The sequence below is a fragment of the Eupeodes corollae genome, chromosome 1 (genome assembly GCF_945859685.1).
Source record: "Eupeodes corollae chromosome 1, idEupCoro1.1, whole genome shotgun sequence".
NCBI classification, from domain to species: Eukaryota; Metazoa; Arthropoda; class Insecta; order Diptera; family Syrphidae; genus Eupeodes; species Eupeodes corollae.
The window spans coordinates 58,528,885-58,550,568 of NC_079147.1; the positions used below are offsets into that span (position 1 = coordinate 58,528,885).

At 34.6% G+C, this 21,684-nt stretch overlaps 2 long non-coding RNA genes across 2 annotated transcripts; both read left to right on the forward strand.

The window, feature by feature from the left end:
* The first annotated feature begins 10,305 nt into the window (after positions 1 to 10,305).
* Positions 10,306 to 10,856, forward strand: LOC129943347 (uncharacterized). Its single transcript, XR_008781221.1, has 2 exons — positions 10,306 to 10,518; positions 10,656 to 10,856. It is a non-coding gene; the product is annotated as an uncharacterized LOC129943347 (long non-coding RNA).
* A 5,400-nt stretch (positions 10,857 to 16,256) lies between these two features.
* Positions 16,257 to 16,912, forward strand: LOC129940334 (uncharacterized). Its single transcript, XR_008780666.1, has 2 exons — positions 16,257 to 16,680; positions 16,756 to 16,912. It is a non-coding gene; the product is annotated as an uncharacterized LOC129940334 (long non-coding RNA).
* Positions 16,913 to 21,684: the final 4,772 nt, after the last annotated feature.

Consider the following 21,684-nt stretch of genomic DNA (forward strand, 5'->3'; position numbering starts at 1 on the left):
AAAGGAAATAATTTCACCTGAGGATATGAATAAATAATAAATGCCAGCTCGTCCCAAAGTAATCTATTCATCAATTCATCTGAGAATTACGAACGAGTGCACATTTTCGTCGTTCGACTCCACACTACACTACCGACCGAGACCATCAGCCAACAACCATCAACCATCCAACTAATCCCCAAATGGAGGAAATAAATATATTTAATATGCAATCACATGAAGAACGGTATTCGTTGTATAATAATAATTGAGAACATAAGAAGAATACCTTTGTTGAGATATGAACAAACGTATGTACCATCTATGTGATGTAAGTTCCGGAGATATGGGTTTGAATTCTGGAGCTTTGAGTAGGAGTGGGAGTTGGACTGGGATTCAGGATTTTTGATTTTGTTTCTTCTGTATTCTGGGTGAAGGTATGAGATTCAAGCACGAGCTTTGAGTGGTGCCGAGAAAGAGATTTCTTCTTGCAAATTTTCCGAAAGACGAAAGGAATGATATAGCTCTTTACTCTAAGGGTTTATTTATTATTTACTTTTTGTTGAATGCTGTTTCGAAATTCTCTTCTATCATCATCAGCATCATCGTCGTTCTCGTCAACAACGAACGTCTTACTTCCCTCAAATATGTACAAGGATATGTAAGTATAAAATCCACAGAATCACACTCGCACATCTCAGAGTCTTAGGTCTTAGAGTCTGAGACTGAGACTGAGTTAAGGTTGTAAGTGCATGCGAGAAAAGCTGGAACTCGAAGTCGAAATGAAAACCGGATGATCTCGTCTGGGCTAAGAGGATTCGATATAAGCTCCATTACACTTGACTCTTGAGTTTCATTTGAATTTGAAATTCTTTTTATGTTAGGAACTTGCATATATACCGCTATATATGTACATACCTTTAACCTCGGTAAGTATTATAAGTAGGAATGATAAATTGAGGAGAGAAGAGGAAGAAATTGACTGACTGATGGTAGGTAAAATTATCCTTTGTTATGTTTGATGTGATGAAATAGTTTTTATTTTTATTGTGTTTAGATGATGGGGCTTGATGAGGGTAAAGTTGAAGAAATGGTATACAGAGCAGCGTCCTTAAACTTTTAGCTACTTAAAATGTTAAATCGGTTGTAAATACAATTATTCTCTATGCATTTGTGAAATCGATAAGAGAATTTTAATTTTATTCAAGGTCATTTATTTCGTGGTTTCAACTTAGGAGCGATGAAACTTGCCACGTGTCGGTACTCAGGTTTATGTTATTGATATTTTACTTTTACGGCTTGAATAATTTATTAATTAAACAAAATTTTTTTTGACTTATTTTAGTAAAAGGCAATTCCAATTTTATCAACAAAATGTTTCACAGAAGCTTGCAGTTGCCAGTTGGAAAAAGTAGAGTATCCTACATGCCCCAGAGTTAGCTTTAGTGTGCCTTGCCTGAAAATAATAAGAAATTCCATTAATTAACTTCGAATTCAGGAAATTTGTCAAACATTTCATATAATACAAATTTAACGTTTTATATTTGGTAAAAAATAAAGAATAGGAAATGAAAATATGTTTGCCGGAAAAGTACGTAAATCAAAAGATATAACTCTAAATTTTAGAGGAATCAAACTTTTAGAACTCGGTGACTCATTTGGACTTCATATCTTGAATCGCGTAAGTGATTTTGATAAAAATGGCGAATGTACATTTGGGGCAGCAGGGTTCTTTAGTTGTGGACTTGTGTCTAGCAAGAGGAAAATGGATGTCAATTATTCATGACCTTGAGGTTTTGAGTTTGCTTTTTCCGATCACATGCAGATTACATTAAGTTGAAAACCTTATGTCATACCGCGTAATACGTCAAGGAAACTTAATCTACCCCCTTAACTGATTTGAAAGGAAAATAGGGTATCAGAGTATCGGCAGAACTTACATCAAAATCTTCATGAGGGAGCGAAGCTTGGCGAAGGGGATATTGAACACTTAATTAAAATTTCATATCCGGTTTGTAGACAATCACATACTGCAAGAGGGAAAACGAAGAAGGAGTGGTATGATACGGAGAGTGAAAAGGATAATGAAGAGGCACGTATGACAATGAACAAACTTAAAGATGGAAATGCAGCCGGATCTGATAGAATCACGGTAGAGTTTTTGAAATTTGGAACGGTAGACCTTGGCAAAAAACAAGAGGCCTTCAATGAAATTTTAGAAACCGGAAATATACCACAGCTGGAGTCAATTTCCTTCCCTATTCATAAAAAAGGAGACATGTCAGATCCAAAAAATTACTGCTGAATATCCTTTCTCAAAGCGCATACAAAATCTTTGTGTCAGTTTTGAACAATCGACTATGTGATTGGATGAATCTTAACTCGAAACTTAAGGAATCCAGTCAGGTTTTCGAAGTGGTTATTCCAGAAGTGATAACATCATTATCTTAAGAAGCATTGCAGGAACTTTTTTAGAACAAAAAAAGAAGTTATACGTATTTTTCGTTGACTTTAAAGGCAGCCTTCGACACAATCGATAGAATAGCGTTGTTTTGCAAACTCTATAATGCCGGAATGACATCAAAGTTTGGCAGAGTCTTGGAAAACCTTTATGATGGAAATCATGCTACAGTATGGAACCGTGATGAAATGTCGGAATGGTTCGAAACCTCAATGCTAGTAAAGCAAGGATGGCCCCTAAGTCCAAATCTTTTTGCTTTGTTTATCGCCGATCTTATTGACAGTTTACCTGGTGGAATAGAGAATGTGGGAATAGCGATCAAAGCTCTCTTATTTGCTGATGATGTTGTGCCTTTTGCATATTTACCTGCAACATTGCAATTAATGATCAATCGGCTTAGTGAATACTGCAGGTTGTGAAATTTGACGTTCAATTTAAGAAAATAAAAAGGGGTCTGGCAGAATGTCCAGGAATAAGCAGTGGTACTTAAACCTCGAAGTTGTGAGGGCCTACAAATATGTTAGTGTTATTATAACCAGCAATCTAAACATGGAAAATCATTTAAAAGATAAACTAATTAAAAGCTTAAAGTGCTAATAGCGCGACTTGGAAGAAATGCTTCGGAAACAACTTAATTTCATAATATATTGTAACTTGATACCAAATCAATATGTTTTTGGAAAAAAAATCCAATAGACGTTTTTTTATAAATCAAAAAAACTAAAACAAAAAAAATTTTACGAATAAAAAATGATTTCATCTCCAAAACGTCATCTTGTGCAACGAAAAATAACGTTTTTAATGTCTGGTAAAATTTTCAGAAAATCGAAATGCCTGTTTTTTAACAAAAAATAAAAACCTAAGAAAAAACATTGAATTTCGACTAAAATATTTTTTTCAAAAACTTAAAATTATGGTTTCAAACATTTTTTATTTTAAAAGAAATATTGTTTTTGACATTTGGTAAAATTTTGAGAAAAATCTAATTCACATTTTTTTTTACAAAAAATAAAAACTTAATTGAAAATTTGTACAAAGTTGGTTGAAATTAATTTTCGACTGAAAAATCTGTTCAAAAATTAGAGACTGTGGCTTCCTGCTACTTTTCACTTTTAAGAAATACCTATTGTTTTCAACATTCGGAAAAATTGTGAGAAAAATCGAAGTGACAGTTTTTCTTACATTAAATAAAAACCTAAGAAAAACACTACTAAAACTTTGTAAAAATTTACTTTCGACTCAAATACTTTTCAAAAATTAAAAATAGTGTCTTCAAACTTTTTTAATTTCACAAAAAACATTGTTTTCGATATTGAGTAGTTGTTTTTATAAAAATTCAACAGTCCGTTTTTGATAAGAAAAAAATAAAATCTACAATAAATATGTAGTTCCCAAAATTTGGTAAAAATTGATGTTCGGTGCTTGATATCTCTCAAATTAATTTCATTCATCCAATTTGTAAAAAATTTAGAATTGCTACTAAAGTTGTTAAAAATTTGTTTTCGACTAAAAATCTATTTTACAAAACTAGATTTTCAAACTAAACTATTTCTTTATATGAAAAGTTTGGTGGTAAATGTAAAATTTTTAAGAATAATTCAACTGACAACTTTTTCAACCCAACACGAAAACCTACAAACTTTCAAGCAAGACAAATCGACAGACGGGATTGGAAGTTATAAGTGTGAATCGCATCCCAGCCTGTTTTTTGATAAAGTTTTTGATATCCGTGTAAGGACACATGTCTTACCAATAAAGAACTGATATTCAAAGTAAAAGCACTATACGAAATTTCAAGAGTTGAGTACTTTAAGAAAATAAATAGTTTTGAGATAGTACATTTTATCAAGAATTACTGATTTCAAAATTAAAATTCTCTGCATAAGATAAATAATGAAAGTGCAAATTTTACAATATTATGCATTAATTTCTTGCAGTAGTTTAATAGTCGGTTGAAGTTTCTAATGAAGTAAATATTCATTTACTTCTTTCCCATTAAAGTTTAGATTAAAAAATATGCTTAATAAAGCTCAGAAGCTCTAGTAAAATTTTGCTTGTTAGTGTCTTATAATTTACAGAATATTTGTCCAGGCTTTAAACTTGGGGGGGTCTGTTGGACGGTTCAGGAATCTTATTTGTATATGTAAAGTGTCTAGAAAATAATTTGGGAAATAAAAAAAGTTAAGTATGTAAAATTGGTATGAAATTTGTATAACTGCAAAACAATTGTCATAGATTTCAAAGCACTTTAAACATCACGAGTTCAAACAATGATGTGTGTAAGTAAGATGGGGTTTTGAAATATTGAGTGATAATCCATATGTACATATTTCAGTGTTTGAAATACGTACGGCCAATTTCTTGACGAAGTTCTGGAATAAAACAAAAACTCGATCTATTAGTTCTTTATTTATATTTAGAACTTCATTTTAAAATTTTTTTGAATTCCAGCATTTTTGCACATCCAATCATATGTGTAGAAATCGGTTTAAAGGCATTTTTGGGTCCTAGGAATTTTAGATCTCGGTTGAATGGAACTGAGTTAAAACGTGGTTTTTTACTATTTTTGTAGCACCTGCCGTTGGTTCTAACTCAAAATTCACTTTTGTCTAAATACAAATCTGGACTTGAATTGAACTCGGAGCATTATTTCAGTTATTAAAGTCCTGATGGGGCCCTACTATGTAACTCGATTCTATAGTAAAAATGTTCGAATTGGCAAAATCGCAACTCTATAGCTCTATAGCAGATTCTAATAAACGAAAATCGAAAAACTCTAGTAATGCTAACTGTTATTGTACGACCTAATTCTAAATTAAATGTCAAAGTCATCCGAATTCGTGAATAATCATTTTTATCAAATGTCTTTCCGAGGGGTCAAAACAAGAAGTTTTCTTTTTTAAATGTAAGTAAATGGAAATTATATATTGGTAATATTTAGTTAAATTATTTAATAAACATACTAATGTATGTTTCCTTCTTAGGAATTCATCAAAAACCTCAAACACCATGGCCACGCGGTTCGATAAAAGCCGAATTCTTTCGTCGCTGAACTTTTGGACTTAGGCCAAGGGATTGAGGGAATGACCGGGTCCTTAAGTTTTGGAGTGAACAATAATAACGTTTGGTAGAACAAATTAACGAGAACACTTCGCCTTATGGATGATCTCATGATCACAAATGAAGTAGGAGGTAAATTAAATTAGTTTTTACTAATTTGTAAAAAAAAAAAATGTATTTTTGCAGAGGTTCTGTTTTATTAAAGTTCGAAATATAAATAATACATTTTTCTTAATTTCTAAAGCTTAAATACTACTAAGATGTTCAAATGGTAGACATGTGCATTCAAGAGGGCACTAGCATCCACAGGTTTTTCTCAAAACCCACCTCTGTCTATCAACTCCTACTCTCACCTCCCCGTGGTGAACATCGGGTGCCTAGTACCTCAACTGGAGATTGGGTTCCAACCCCAGTGGAAAGTTGTTGAGGCCAGCAAACGAGAGAGGGGGAGAGGTGTTTCCACTAAGGAACCTCTCCTTATCCAGGCGGCAGCGGACGAATTCTCGATATGGAATCAACGGTGGCGTCTACAGTTCCAGTATAAGGTTGAACTACTTAGTGAACACCTTATAGGGCTTCTTCGACATATTCGGAGCCAAGGCCTGTAAGGAGCGGTTTATCCGGCACCCTGCCCGTGAAGTTGTACTAAGGATCTGGCAATCCAGGTTGGAGGTTGTGCCGTCGGGGTGACTTCCTGGCCACGTAAAGGCCGAACAATTAGCGGAAGCCCTAAACTGCTGCAAGGCAGATATTACAGCCATCCATGAAGTGCGATGGGATGGACCGGGCAAACGCAAACAAAAAAAAGACTGCGATATATACTACGGCGACTGCTACCGAGAACAAAGATAACGTCTATTTGGGTGTTGATTTGTTGTTGGAACTAGATTCAGGCAAAAACTCTTGAGTTTCAACAGTATGAGGAGCGCATCACGACAATCCCCATCAAGGCTAAATTCGCCAACATAAGCCTAATATGCGCGAATGCCCCAACAGAGGAGAAAGATGAAGACACCAAAGAGATATTCTTCGAACTCTTGGACAAGACATATGAGCATTGCCCTGGCTATGACATTAAAATTCTCTTAGGAGATTTTAATGCTAAGCTAGGAAGAGAAGACATCTTTGGTGGCATAATCGGGAGATACAGCCTGCACGACACCACCTCCGACAACGGATTCAGGCTTGTCGATTTCGCTGCGGGGTGAGACGTTCTGGTAGCTTGTACGCAGTTCACGCATCTTAATATGTACAAGGGGACATGGAAATCTCCTGATCAATCAACCGTCAACCAGATTGACCACATTGCGATCGACGCACGACACTTCTCCATCCGAACATTCCGAGAGGCCAACATTGACTCGGACCACTACCTCGTTGTAGCCGAGGTACGGCTACGGATATCCCGATCCAAGCCAAAACAAGGAAGTACTGTGAGAAGATTCGACGTTAGACGGCTGCAATCGCAAGAGACTGCCATGTCCTTTTCCGATCGAGTCTCTAATAACCTCTTAAGGAGTCCTATGCTTCCTGCATTAAGCATTGAAAACCAGTGGCAAATCTGAAGTGCTAGGTTTCACACGGCCACCACAGCGAAACCCCTGGTTTGACGACAAATGCCGGCAAGCGCACGCAGCTAAACAAGAGGCATACAAAACGGCGCTGCACAAAAGGACTAGAGCTGCTCGCGAGCTTTACGAGCAGAAAAGGAGAGAGTAGAGTAGCATGTCACAGCAGGAATGAGGTTCGTAAATTTTACCAAAAGGTAAAAAAAAACTCCCAAGGGTACCAGCCACGAACCGAAGAATGTAAAGACGATCAGGGGAACATCGTAGTAGAACCGCAGTCGATGCTGAGAATATGGAAAGATCACTTCTCCAAATTATATAACGGCGATGACGAACCGAATTCCGCTGTAAGGGAGATAGAACCACTCAACCTCGGCGACGCAGATCAACAATTTCGCCTAACCGACCTTGACGAAGTGAAGATAGCTATATCTAAACTTAAGTGAAACAAAGCTGCTGGAGCTGACGGCATCGCTGCCGAACTATTCAAAGCAGCAGGCGATGGCTTGGTAGGGAGCATGCACCAACCCATCTGCTAAATATGATCGGAAGAAAGCTTGCCACATGAGTGGAATCTCAGCATAGTATGCCCGATAGATAAGAAAGGAGATCATCTAAATTGCGCCAACTACAGAGGCATCAGTCTCCCTTACATTGCATATAAGATTTTGTATTCCATATTATGTAAACTTCTGAAGCCGTTCGTCAACAACCTGATAGGTCCTTATCACTGTGGCTTCAGTCCACTATCGGTCAAATATTCACACTACGGCAGATCTTGGAAAAAACCCAGGAGCTTCAAATCGATACCCACCATCTCTTTATCGATTTAAAGCCGCGTATAACAGCATCTATCGAGCAATGTCTAGTTTTGCCATCCCTGTCAAACTTATCCGTTTGTGCAGAATGTCGATGGAGAATGCACGCTGCTCTATCAAGGTCGGAAAAGATCTTATCGAGCAATGTCTAGTTTTGGCATCCCTGTCAAACTTATCCGTTTGTGCAGAATGTCGATGGAGAATGCACGCTGCTCTATCAAGGTCGGAAAAGATCTTACCGATGCATTTGATGTCAAAAAAAGTTCGATTCTTCTTAAAATTTGTCCTAATGTTGAAAACAATATTTTTTATAAGCAAAATTAGTTAGAAGCTATTACCTCAAATTTTTGAAAAGATATTTGTGTCGAAAATTATTTTTTACCAACTTTTGTTAATTTTTTTCGGTTTTTTATTTTTTTTTGTAAAAAAACTGTAAATTGGAATTTTTTCAAAACTTTACTGAATGTTAAAAATAATAGTTTTCAACAAAAAAAATTAAATTAAAGCCAATATCTCAAAGACATTTGAGTCAAAAATCAATTTTCACCGACTTTTATTAATGTTTTTTTAGGTTTTTTATTTTTTGTATAAAAACTGTCAATTCGATTTTTCTCAACATTTTTCAGAATGTTGAAAACAATATTTCTTATAAGATTAAATAAGTTTGAAGCCTAAATTTCAAGTTTTTGAAAAGATATTTGAATCGATATTCAATTTTTACCAACTTTGAGTAATGTTTTTTGTAGATTTTTATTTTTAAACAAAAAAAACTGTTAATTCGATTCTTCTCAAAATTTTATCAGATGTCAAAAACATTATTTTTCGTTGCATAAAATTATTTTGGAGATGAAATCAAGTTTTAGTCGTAAAATTTTGGAGGTGAACGTACGTTCACACGCACGCACAGACATCTTTCTAAAAATCTTTTATTTCGACTCTAGGGACCTTGAAACGGTAAGAAATGTTAAAATTTTCAATTTGACAAACCGGACCCATTACATTAACTTCCCATAGGAAGTATAATCGTAGAAATCACAATTCATAGGTTGAAAAATTTAGGAAACTATAAACTTCCAAAGGACCCAACAACAATAAACACCAATCTCCGCCAAAAAATATATTTCGTTGTAATGGGCACAATGTCTGATTTTCTGAAAAAAAAAAAAAAAAAATAGTCAAAAGACATTTTATAATTTTGTTTGACAATGCAAAGGGCTGTGGACAAGAAATTCATTAATTTGTTTGTTTATTTTTTCTCAAACTATATATATCTGCAAGACCAGATGTCAGAGCTCTAGGCAGCTTCGGATATAATAACACCTATTTTTAAAATAATTTTAAAAGAATTGAGAGCTAGAAGAGTCGACTTCTATTCGTCTTCCGTACGTTTTTGTAGTCACTTGTACTAAATAAAAATATCTTAAATATAACCAAACGAAGACGATTCTCGGCGAAAAATGCTCTTATTAAGCTGATCGCTATGGAGTAAGTGTAAACTCACATAAAAAAACGATAATAACCCTCCTTTTATACAAAAAGTATCGAATTGAAGTTATCAGATGATAACCTTTCATTTTTGGCAAAAAACAAAGCTGTAAACGTTATATACAAGAAGGAGTCAAGAAAGCTATTGTGCAGTTATAAAGAAAACTATCATCAAGTGAAATAACATGATTACCTGTCAGGCCTACTCTAACCTCTTTCAAATGACATAACGTTCATTTACATCTTGATATCGCATTTTATGTCGTACCACCTCTTTAACTATTTAAAATAATGAAAATCATTCAAATGAATTCTGTCCAACTTTTTGCTGCTATAAATGCTAATCTTCGGACTTTAAGATCAAGATCGTAGATTGAGATCATGTCGTCAGTATTTGCAGATATAACTACAGTATTCAAATGGGGCTTAATTTCCGAATATATTTAACTTTTCTAAATTACTATAAATCCACTTATGCAAAAATCAGACAGAATTCAATAAATATTCAAAATTACGCATACATCCCCAGTACTCCAAAATTATCGAAAAAACCTTCCGAATTAAATTTTATATTGGCATGAATCGCACCTTTTTCCAGTTGTTTATGCTAAATTATGTATGGTGGTTGATTTTTAGAACTTTGTATTTGTTTTGGATTGTTCAAATACATATTTTCAAGAAACAGCCATCAAACTCCGTTTTAGAAAATTCTTCACGTGGCATTGGGCACCATTTTTGTTTACAATTCCTTGATAATTTGATCTATAGTAATTTTTTGTTAACGACTACATTTGGTCACAACTTGTTTAAACAAACTATTCTAATTGTTTACAATACATTTTTCTCAAAATTTTGGTACTCACATAATTTTTATGTAAATAGGTTTTAGAAGCCCGACATTTTCTATAAAAGGTACGGGTACCTAAGCTTTTAATTCATAGTTAAAGTTTAATTGGAACCATGAAGTTTCTTTGTTTTATTGTAGTTATTGCTTTGGCAATTGTTGCTAATTTAAATGGTTCAAACGCATGTCAACGAAAATGCAGTCAAATATTTAAGCCCGTTTGTGTGGAAGATATTGATGGTAAATCATTTTGGTTCGTCAATCGATGTGAATTTGAAAAAGAGATCGCTTGTGGAAAAACTGGTAAGATTTATAATGTTTAGATTTTTAGCTGTCATAATATTGCTTACGTCAATAACATAAATTGTCCTTATAAGAGGTCTTTAATGTTTAATGTTTGTTTCCATTAGTTGATGAATTTTGTTTTCTCTGTTTTTCAGTAATGGATGAAGTACCATGTCATATGTTTGAAGACAATTAAACAAAGTCATGGATAATTGTCGGGAAGAGTTCATTATGCTGCTGATACAAATAATGATACTAAATAAAAGAAGAACAAATACTTGCCTCCATCGTCTTTTGAAAACCAATATTTTGTGAATTTAGAATTATCAAAATCAAATACAGAATTTAAGGATTAATGTTTGTTTTATATGAAACTTAACACATTTTTGAAGAGTTTTTAAATAATTTTTTAATATAAAGTTTCATTATTGACGATGTCAGAAAAATTGACCGTACGAATAAAGTGTTAAAAAAGAGTTATTCTAGTGAAGTAAACGTATTCCTGTGAATTTGGCGATGATTTAGTTCGTAATTTCGAAGTTGAGTTTTTACGTTGACTATGAACTAGATTAAAAAAAAACCTAGAAGAAATTGTAAAATATGAGAGTAAGTTCATTCCAATTTTATCTTCAGGTTAGTATCAAATTACCAAATTAATATACTTTAGTTTATTCTATCAGGTAGATTTATATAATTCTTGTTATATGGGTATACACTTTGTGAATATCCAAGGACTTGAACAAAAATGAAACTATACAAAATTGAGGGACTTTGTAGAAATGGATCTTATGTGTTAAGTGCTTGATTGCTAACCTGCTTATTATTGAAGGAATCATATAGAAATACATTAACAATTTAAATATAAGTAAAAGCTACAGTCATTTTAGCTACTGCCCTTAAAATTTTGAAAGTTCAAACTCAATTGAAACCATAAATCAATTCATACTGTTAAAATAATCAGATGTTATCTCACATTCGTCATTTAAAGATCATTCATTCATCAATTTCAGAATTTTTATTTTGGAATCAGCCACTTTTTTTAAACAACCGTTTGCCTAAAACGATTTAGTTCCTATGGGTCCTTAGCTGTTTAAATTTTAGAAGCTTTAATATCAGTTCATTATTTGTAAGACGTGATGCGTTTCCAGCTGATTTCTTCAATTAGTTCTTAATAAAGTATTCACATAATTTAACGGATGTCAAAAGCTTTATCATATGAAAGCTCTTGTAGGAATTTTATTGAAATACGTTTTTTGAGAATCGGTCATGAGTTTATTTCCTGCGATAAATTTCTGCTAAGAATTATGCCTGTTTCTTTAGCCATTAATATTTCAGATCATACGGATATTATGTGAACGTCTGAAGCCGTTGTCAACAACCTGATAGGTCCATATGTGTGTGGCTTCAGACCAGGAAAGTCCACTAATTATTCACATTACGGCCGGTTTTAAATAAAAGCTCTTTATCGATTTTAAAGCCTCGTATGACAAAGCCTCCGTTTGCATAGAATGATGATGGAAAGTGAACGCTGCTCTATCAAGGTAGAAAAAGATCTCAACGATTCGTTTGATGTCAAAAAAAGTCTAAGACAAAGCTATGTACTGTGAAGAGATTTCTTCAACATAGTTCTGGAAACTAAACCGTCAACACTTGAGGCACAATCTTCGAAAGGTCCATCCAATAACTCGGATACGCCGATGATATTGACATAATTGGAAGGCCAAGGCATGATGTCAGTGGAGCGTTTTGAGAATGGGTGGAGTGGCCAATAAGGAAAGACCAAATATATGCATTTTGCTGTTTGCAAAAAAGGACATCAACTACGAAATCTTGGACAAGGTAGTTTGTTGACCTAGGCACCGCTATACTTCAGAGAACGATACCACCACGGAAATGAAACGAAGAACAACGTTTGCTAGTCGCTTCTTCTTTGGACTTAGAGTTGTAAAGTCCTTTCTCGAGAATCTAAAATCCCAGTTCTCAGTTATGGCGCTGAGGCTTAAACCCTGTAAAAAAATATGGGATAGCCTTAGGAAGCTTCAAGAGAAAAATTCTTTGAGTGATTTTTGGTCCCTTGTGCATAGATGAAGAGTGAAGAAGAAGATAGAACGACGAACTGTACGAGCTGTTTAGCGACAACGACCTGGTTAAAAGTATAAAATTCCAACGACTAAGATGGTTGGGTCATGTAGAGCTAAAGGACATCAACGCTCCAGCTCCAGAAGGTCTTCCAATCGAATCTCAAAAGACCAACTTGGCGTGTGAAACTGGAGACAGCTACCTAGGGACTGAGCTGGCTGAAGACTCATGGTGGTTAAAGCAAAGTTCCCTCCCGAACTATGACGCCACCTGAAGTAACCTAGTATAAGTTCTTTAGTCATTTTGTTTTATTTTTAGCTGACCGAACTATTGAATTTTAATATTTTTTAAATTCAAAGTTAATTAATCAGCTTCTACAGTTCAGGTAAGAAACACTAAATCCTACTCAGGGTATTAGTATTGTATGTGGTTTTTTTCAAATTGCATCCTTATTTTTCTATTACCACACTCTTTTACAACTGCTTAATTCAAGCATGAATAATCAGAAATATTTTTAGAAATATTACCGTTAGTTTAACGCTCAGTTAAATACCAAACTAACTCGTGTATACTGTAACCAAGACGAAGTGGAATTCCTTAAAGGATTTACCTAAGTTAGTTAATAGTTGACTAACTATGGATGAGCAACGAGTATTAAGACTTAAAACTGTTTCGAAAAGTAAAGCAGTGTTTGCAATACTTATATAAAGTAGAATATCATAGTGCTCCGGTTAATATTTCAAAAACTTGATTTGAAGAAAAGCAACTTTCAGCAAAATACAACCGGTGGATTGGTTGCATCGGCAATAAAATTACTTACGAGTACGTCTTCATTTTTCCGTCTTTTGCAAAGATTACAGATTTGAAGTAAATTAGCTCGATGGGACATAGAGATTAATTTAAAAACTTCAACACGTGTTCTAAAAATGAAGCCAATACCTTCAACAGATTATTTGTTAAATTGGTTCCTGAAGACAACTAGCGATGAAGGTTCCTGTATGTTTTCCAGGACGATGTCGAAATAGATACATGCTGAGTGTGCTTCTCATCTATTTTTGCTGTGATATTTGCAAACATTCTCTGCCAATCATCAACGTTTGAACTTTATTGAAATGGGCCATCTCATTCCATTCCTTGAATGGAGAGCCACTACTTTGCAAAAGTCTTGATATGATACTCTTGTGAAGACCATTCCAATTCTCTTTATCACCCTTATTAAATAATCATAGTTAGCTTTTAAATTTTGTATGTACAGAGTAATTATACCACATTCCACATAGAAGGCGTTGAATTGGGTAGTTTGAATAAGCTTTTAAAGAAATATCTCTGCACCGTTTCAAACACCTCAAAGAACACAAAACCAAAAACCTGGGTCTCATTATTTATACCTGTGTTGATCGCTGCATGAAAACCCGGTATTTTGACGCGAGGTCAATATCCTGGTTAGCAAAGAACTTAGGTCACATTATGCTCAAAGCTATAGTTTGTATTTATTAACTTCCCAAAGGAAGTTATTGTAATCGGTACGTACGTTCGTATGTCCGTAAGTTCGCGACGTTTTTTGCGTCCTCCATAGCTTAAGAACCAAAAGAGATATCGATTTCAAATAAATTTTGTTTTACATAAGATGCATAAGGGGCTCTCAAGACAATTGCGTGCGTGGTTTTTTTACCATAGCAGTTTGAAAAAAAGGTAAAAATTTTGGTTAACCCTAAATATCTTTCGAACCAAAAACGCTAGAGACTTGAATTAAATTTTATATAATAAACTATAATGTGATACTAAACAAATATATTTTTTGGAAAAATTCCATTTAACGGTTTTTTTATAAATCGAAAAAACTGAAAAAAAAAAATTGTCACCTCCAACATTTTACGACTAAAATATGATTTCATCTCCAAAACAATTTTGTACAACGAAGAAGAATGTTTTTGACATCTGATAAAATTTTGAGAAAAACCGAATTGACAGTTTTTTTATAAAAAATAAAAATCAAAAATAAAACATTTCTCAAAATTGGTAAAAATTGAATATCGATTCAAATATCTTTTCAAAAACTTAATATTCGGGCTTCAATCTTATTTCATCTTATAAGAAATATTGTTTTTAAAATTCAGTAAAATTTTGAGAAAAATCTAATTGACAGTCTTTTTACAAAAAATTAACAAAAGTTGGTAAGAAATGATTTTCGACCCAAATATCTTTTCAAAAATTGTAGATATTGGCTTTAAACATTTCAACATTCGATAAAATTAAAAAAAAAAAAACGAATTGACAGTTTTTTTAACATAAAATAAAACTTTAAAAAAGCCTGTAGTAAAAGAGTTTTGGCAAGTAGCAATTCAATTTTAGTAGGGATGAAACTTCGAGTGAACTGAAGAGCACGAAGAATACCATAGACTTTTTCAATGGAACTATTAAGGTGGTCGGTCAATGTAAAGGTATGATAGAAAATTATCCCTAAATTTGTGACAGTACTGACACAGTCAATGACTTCGCATTCAAGCTTTAAGGGGCTTAGGACAGAAAAATCAAAGGTTTCGCGATAGATCGGAAGATGGTTCTTTTTGGACCATTGTAGAATGAGGACCAGGTCCTCATTCATTAAATCTACGGCATAATTTTTTGCTACAAATGGTCGACTTAATAGCTGCTGTACATCATCAGCATAAAGATGAATCAGACAATTTTTAACAACATGTGGAAGCTCGTTAACATATAGTGAGAAGAGGATTGTTCCAAGGATCGATCAGTGAGGCACTCCAGCTAAGACATTGAGAAAGCAAGACATTGTTGTTTTCCGCTAAAACCAAAACTTCTCCGTAGCTCTTTACACAGAATTGGATGGCTGACAGTGTCAACGGCCTTGGAAAAGTCTAAAAGCGTTAGCGATGTCATATTACCATTGTCCATTGCGATTTTTATTTCATCAGTCACGAAAAGTAAGGCTTATTTGGAGATGCGAAAACCAGATTGACAGGAACTTAACAGGTTGTTGATTGTTAGTTTTTTTTTGGATCTGCTTCAAAACAGTCTTTTCGAACGCCTTTGAAAGAAACGGAAGAATTGCAATGGACCGATATTCTGAAGCAGTAACTGTTTGCTTTTTAGGGACGGGAATAATTTTGGCCTATACTATTAAATTAATGAGTAATATAGCGTAGTAAATATAGTAGTAACAGTTTAACGAACTTAGGTTCTATTAAATCCAGGCCAGTTTGCTCTTACAACTTTTTTGTTAGCGTGCTTTGAAAAATTAAAATTATTAAGTGCAATTAAACACCAAGGTACTTAAATTGTTGCACAAGGTAAATATTAACATTATTCAGTGACCAATTTTCTTCGGCCTGCCTTCTCTTTGTACGCTCTTCAAAGATCATTACCTTAGTCTTGCCTGTATTAATGACTCAGCCCCATTTCTCGCAAAAGGTATTCAGCCTGTTTATCGTAATTAGTGAAGCGATATGAGCTGCTGGCTATCAATCGCCATTAACCATTACCTGTCAAAGCTTTAATGATAAAAGTATAAACAATAATAAACTAACAATCTATCACCCGAGTATCAAAGAAAATAAGATTAAGACGAAATACAAACAAATTAATGAGAACTTTTAAAATTAAGTAAACAATTGTTTACACGTTTAAATACAAATATCTCAAGTTGAAGATGCGTGCTTGTAATGTCAATATTTACGTTTACATTGTTTTGATTAAATAAATAAATATATAAATGTTTTTTTTTTTTAATTAAACATTTAGCAGTTGTAATAACAACAACACTTTTCTATTTATTCAGCTGAATGAATTTGAAATCTATAGTTTTTGAAACCCTATAAAAGGCCGGACACAGGCCAAGAATATTCATCATTTATATCGATATGAAGTTTCTTTGCGTCTTTGTTATTGCCGTTGTGTGCTTACTTGGAGTTGAGATAGGACTAGCAGCTAGTTCTCCAGCTTCAGGAATTAGTTCAAGATGTGGAAAAATGTTTTGCACAGCAAATTATTCACCAGTTTGTGGAGTTCTCAATGGAAAACGTAGAACCTTCTCAAATAAGTGTGTAATGGACACACACAATGATTGCCAACCTACAGAATTGAGTAAGTTTGAAATTCTAATTTTTATGTTCTTCCAAATCATTTTAATTTACGGATAACACTTATTTTCGTTTTCAGAATATCAGCCTTGTTAATTCACTTCATTAATTTTTTTCTGAAAAAAAAGAAATATGTGAATACAAAAACTACATAATAAAATGTCTAAAATTGATTTAAAAATATGATGTAATATTATGAACTTTTTTTAAAAGCCTTATGTGATAAATAGGAAAAAGAGCTGGAAAAAAAAAATAATAGAACTGGTCCAAGGTTTTCTTACTGCCTATAAAATTTCACTTTTTCAATGGGTTTTGATGGCCTTAAATTCGGAAAACACATGAATATAATAATCTTAATTTATGAAGTTGCTTTTTTTCAATAACATCCACGATAGTTTTCCAAAACCATTATGTTTTTCATCAATATTCACTTAAAATATTTATATATTGTTTCACATAATATTAGAAAAATCTTTATAAGTTGTTAGATTTCATATGTCTTACAAAAATCTGAAATCAACGCTTAATGTTGCAATAAAACGACCGATTGTTCTGAGATTGCAGTGTGAACTAAAACATAGTTTATTATACTGATAATTAACATATTGGTACATAGAATAATTGGTATAATATTGTATTAAAACCACAAAGCAAGAGAAGTTATTGTAGTACCCGTGGCATGATCGTTAGTGCGTTGGACTGTCATGCAAGGGGTCTAGGGTTCAATCCCTGCCTGTGCCACCTTAATTAAAAAAAAAAAAAAATTATTTTCGCGGGTACTGCCTCTTGCGAGGAATTGACAAATCCTTCAAGAGTAATTCTTGTCATGAAAAAGTGATTTCTCAAATTAGCCGTTCGGATTCGGCCTTAAATTGTAGGTCCCTTCCATTCCTGACAACAGTATTCGCACACAGGAATGGTTGAGAGTTGTAAGTCACTAGGCCCTGGTTCACAACGGACTGTTGCGCCACCCCATTTGATTTGATTTTGAAGAGAAGTTATTAAGTACAAGAAAACAAGTGAAAAGTATAGGGTGACAAATAATTGAATGATAAACATGAATATTTCACACTTTCACTTTTATAATTCAATTTAAGTTCATTAAATAATTCAAATTCAAATCAATATTAATTTAGAGTTTAAGAACTCCTAAGGCGGTTCGGAGTGACTCAAAACGATCTTTAGGCAATGGCTTCGTAAAAATGTCTGCAGTTTGTGTATTTGTTGGAACATAGTTGAGAGTAAAAAGTCCTTTTTGCCGGATAAAATGGTATTTTACCTCAATATGTTTCGTGCGCTTGTGAAACTCCGGGTTCTTAATTAGCTTTACAGCGCTTTGATTGTCCATGTTGAGAGTTGGAACCTCCGCACATTTTGAAACAAGTTCAGAAAATAAGCGATGCACCCAAGTCAGCTCCTCTACACCTTCGCAGGCCGCTACGTATTCCGTTTCGGTGGTGGAAAGAGCAATGCACTTTTGACGTTGTGAAGAACATAAGACCGCTGCTCCAACCATTATAAGAGCGTAACCACTCGTTGAGGTTCGGTTTTCTAAGTCCCCAGCAAAGTCAGCATCTGTGAAACAATGAATTTTCAAGTTATATTTCTTAAAAAGGAGAACATGGTGGATAGTTCCTTGAATATATTTAAAAATTCTTTTTATCGCAACCACGTAGCAATACTTTGGATCATCTAAGTGACGACTAACCAAGCTTACCGCGTATGCTATATCCGGCCTTGTACCTACGGCCAAAGACATAAGGCACCCAACAGCTTCACGATATGGATACTTCATGTCAACATTCAAATTTGTATCAAGTGATGCATTCCTGTTTTCAGCCGGTGTTGAAACAGATTTTGTATCTGTCATACCAAATTTGGAAAGAACTCTTTTAGCATATGATGTTTGCTTCAATTGTATGTTTCCCATATCCAAAACATTAACTTCCAATCCCAGATAGTAGTTAACATTTAACACTTCAATTTCAAATTCTTGGCTCAAATATACTATCAGAGACTCAATATCACTTGCATCGTTTGCTGCAATCAATCCATCGTCAATACAGATGGCTAGTAGAATTTTCTTCCCATTTCTTTTGCTTACGAAAACGCACGGATCAGCCGCATTTGCTTTCAAACAAAAGTTCTTCAAGAAATCGATAAATTTGAAGTTCCAGCATCTAGACGTCTGCTTGAGCCCGTAGAGGCTTTTTCGTAGCTTACAAACCTTGTTGGTTCCGTGGCATATCCCTTTGGTTGGGCCATGTAAACATCTTCACGTAAACTTCCATGAAAAAAGGCAGTTTTTACATCAAACTGTTTGAGTTTTAGGTTTTCGGTTGCACATAAGGCCAGAATCATCCTAATTGAAATAAATTTCACTACAGGGCTGAAGGTTTCTTCGTTGTCGATTCCATACTGTTGAGCAAATCCTCCTGTCACCAGCCTTGCCTCATACCGTTCAACTGTACCGTTTGCTCCGAGTTTAAGTTTGTAAACCCACTTGTTTGATATGGCTTCTTTCCCAAGAGGTAGTACCACAAGATCCCAAGTGTCAACATTGTGGTTCCTGACAGTCAGCCAAATAAGCAAAGCCTTCATTCAGAGCACAGACGATAACAGTTTTCGAACGCAATTTTCGTTCATCTGAAATAAGTTCTTCCGAATAATTCCTTCTCTATTACGCAATTTACGTTCATTCAAGACAGGACCCTTTTCAGTTTCTTCAATTGTAATTATCTTGTTATAAGTTTGCGTATGCGCTTCACTTGAAAGAGGCTCTTTATAATTGTCTTCAGATTTAACTACGTGTTCTTCCACTGGATGTAGATATTCATTATTTATTGGTGAACCTTGTAACGCAACGATCCCACCTTCACTCCCAGCGTTCTCGTTAAGGATTTTCATTGCAACGGGCAATATCGGTTTCTTGAAAATTACATCCCTCGAAAGACAACTTTTTGACTATCAGGTAACCATATACGATAACCCTTCGTATTTTCCTCGTAGCCGATAAATACACCTTTAGTTGCCTTTGCGTGAAGTTTTCGCCTTTTTTCCTTAGGCACATGTACAAATACATCAGAACCGAAAATTTGTAGATTTGTTATGTCTGGAGTTTTGTTAAACCATAATTCAAAAGGACTCCTCTGGGCTACACCCAGTCCGGTTAATGGTATACACTGCTATTGTAACTGCTTCTCCCCAATATTTATAGGTCATCGATCTTGCGTGTAACATTGACCTAGCAGATTCAATGATGGTTCGCATATCCCGCTCATCTCGGCCATTGTGCTCGGGGGTGTAAGGTGTGCTTCTCTGGTGTCGAACTACATATCTACGTAACACAGCATCCACTCCTTCATTGACGAACTCCAGCCCATTATCTGAGCGCAATGTTTTGACATGTAAGCTTGTATCTATATGAACTTGATCCAAAAACAGCGCAATATAATGTTTGACATCCGATTTAGATCCAATGCAATACACTTTTCGAAAATTGGAAAAATCATCTCAAAATACACAACATATAGCGGGCACCTCCATATGATGTTTCTTGCATCGGACCGCAGAGATCCGTGTGGATGAGTTCACCTGCTACTTTGGCTCTGTTGCTACTTGCACTAAATGAAGTTCGATGATGCTTACCAAAAATGCATGCTTCACAAAAAAAACTTGGGTCGTCTTTAAAGAGTATGTTTTGACCAGTTAGTACATTTTTAACATGTGCAATGTTTTGATGACAAAGTCTCTGATGCCATTATCGCAAAGACATAGCTATGCCAGCATTTGCTGTGCCCTCGTTCTCTGCTAAAATTACCTTAAAAACCATCTTAAAAAGTTTATGTGACTCCAACCGAAGAGCAACTGCTGCAACTTTGTTGTCCTTGCGAATTTCACAGCGATTGTTATCTGCAACTAGGTTAAAACCCTTGTCCAAAGTGGAATTTCATAAAAACAAATTAAGCTTTATGTCTGGAACAAACAAAACATTAGATAAGTATCTTTCTTTCCAAAATTTACCATTAAATGTAATAATCTTAACCAATCCCTTTCCTTCTGCTTTTATGACATCTCCGATTCCAATTCTAATGAGCATTGGCTTCTCAAAATGTTTCAGATCTTGAAACCAATCTTTCCTAAAACACATATGGTCACTAGCTCCCGAATCTAAGAACCAGCTATCTTTTTCAGCAGTAGCCCAAGAATTTATCTTACCAACAAAGGCATCGCCAATTCTGTTACTACTGAACTTGTTTCTTCTCCTCGGACACTCGTTCTTCCAGTGGCCTTCCTTCTTGCAAATAAAGCATTTTGCGACGTTTCTTATTGTCTGGCAAATAACCACCACCTGTACAGTCACCTTTTGACTTTTGCTTCTTAGCAAAAAAGGAGCCAGATACTCCATTTTGCACACCAATTCTAGATTCTTCCATGCACAGCCTAGCAGTTAGATTTCTCAAATTTCGCTCCTTTTTTTCAGTTGACTCCCAAGACATAAAAAAATGACTTAAGTTCTCAGGTAGAGTCATGAGGATTTTCGTGATTAGCATATTCTCCGAGATTTCTTCACCAAGATCCTTTAGCTGCATGCGCAAGTTTTTGAAGCTTCGAAATATGAACTGCAATAGAATCGTCCGATTCCTTCGAGTAGTTAAAAAATTGCTGCTGTAGATTTCTGCTCATATACGCTTTCTAACTTAGCCCACATATCCGCAGATGACTCGTAGTTCATTATGTGTAGCATGGGTTCCTGTCCGATTGTCGTCACAAACATTCTTTGAGCTTTGTTATCCAGATCAATCCATTCCGTCATACTGGCTCCAGATTCTGGTTTCACCTTAACACCAGTTACAACATCCCATGTTTTGCTCGCTTTCATCATAACTTTCAATTGGAATTTCCATAACCTCCAATTTTCGCTATTGACAAGTTTGTCAATCTTGACGAGTTTACTATCCATGCTGCAGATGATCTCAAGAAAAAAAAAATATAGAGTGTTATAGAC